The sequence below is a fragment of the Carlito syrichta genome, unplaced genomic scaffold (genome assembly GCF_000164805.1).
Source record: "Carlito syrichta isolate Samal-C Ts95f unplaced genomic scaffold, Tarsius_syrichta-2.0.1 Scaffold288644, whole genome shotgun sequence".
In the NCBI taxonomy this organism is placed as follows: Eukaryota; Metazoa; Chordata; class Mammalia; order Primates; family Tarsiidae; genus Carlito; species Carlito syrichta.
In genome coordinates, this window is record NW_007232740.1 from 102,111 (window position 1) to 103,726 (window position 1,616).

Here is a 1,616-nt window from a genome sequence, read left to right on the forward strand (position 1 = left end):
ATGTTAAAAGAAAGATAAGGAAAGACACCATATAATGACAAAAGATTTGATCCATCAACAAGGATTATCCATGCTTCCAGGGGGCCCACGTTGGGCTCCATTTATGGGGGGCCAGACCCCCAAAAGAGATTTAGAGGGTCCCTGGAAGTTAGGGCAGCATCGGCGAATATTCTGGAGAAATAAGGAGAAAGAAAGAGACTGGACTCTGTCTAGTGCAGATGCCTATTCTGTAGAAGGGATAGATGTTGAAAGAAAGATGGAGGGATAGATATAAAGAGAAAGAAAGTGGACAACTGTTCAGTGAAATGAGCAGAAGCCGTTTATTGGGACCAACCGTGAGTTTTTTATCCCAAACTTTCACATGTTAAGTCACAAGACTTTCACGTGAACACAAAGCCATGTAGGTGGGGGGCATCCCCCACTCACCAGGTGTTTCCTTAGGCATGAGGAAGGACAATCCCAATCAAATCACTAGACTTTCACATGAACACAAAGCCAGGTAGGTGGGGGGCATCCCCACTCACCAGTCGTTTTCCCAAGCATGAGGAAGGACAATCCCAAATTATCTCACTGCTCCTTATGCTTGGTTTATATTCCTCAAAAACAATATAACTGACTAAAATCCTAATACCTTTCTTATCTGTGCTAATTTTACCTGTACTATAAACAACTCTTAATTATAGCTCAAACCAGTTCCTAAAGAATGTGACCCAGCCCAAAGATCAAGCTGGGCCACTTCCAGGAACAATTGATTATGATCTCTTAACAAAATGGCTATTCTAAAATCCTATGTATCTATCTTAATTTCTATAAAAGTTTCTAATTCTTAATCCTGATATATAAGGCTGATCATCAGCAATAGAGCTTCTAAAATAAAACCCAAATACAAACTGTAATTGTACTAAAGCCAAAACTGCAATTAGTAGAAAGTGGGAACAATGAAATTTCTAAAGTTAGCTGTATTCTTATAAAACCTTAAAGTATCATGTTTGATCATGCTTGAACTAACATAATTCCCTCACGTAGCATGACCTATTCTACAATACTTACTATAAATAAATTCAGTTTCTATTATAAGTAGAAAAAACTTACACTACTTGTAACTAAAGAACCGAGTTTAAAAGAATGCAGACCAGCCCAAAGTGGACACTGGACCCTTGGGAATGTGGCCCAGGCCGAAGTTCGTGCTGGGACATTTCTGGTAATCCTAGATAATCATCTATACCATCTAAAGCTGGAAACAGCTCTCTAAATGTATATACTAATTCTACAAATATATTTTTAAATCTTATAAAGAAGGTTATATCATGTATAAGGCTCCCAAATGTGATCTGAGTTTGAACTGTGTTAAGTTTAAAGCCGAAACTGCAGTCTGTGAGAAATGAGAACAATGGATCCCTAGAGTCAGCCATGCCTGTCATATTCTCAGAACTTCATGCTTAGATCATCAAAATCCCTGCCAGTGGGTAATGCTAAACCACCAAACAGGAGGAGGGAATGGGCCTTCAGCTCCTGACCCAAACCTGGTGGTCTCAGGGTCCACAGCCCACCTGGATCCCTAATGCTCAGGCAGGCCTCCACAGCCACCTCCCAACACATTATCTCACCAGGCATCT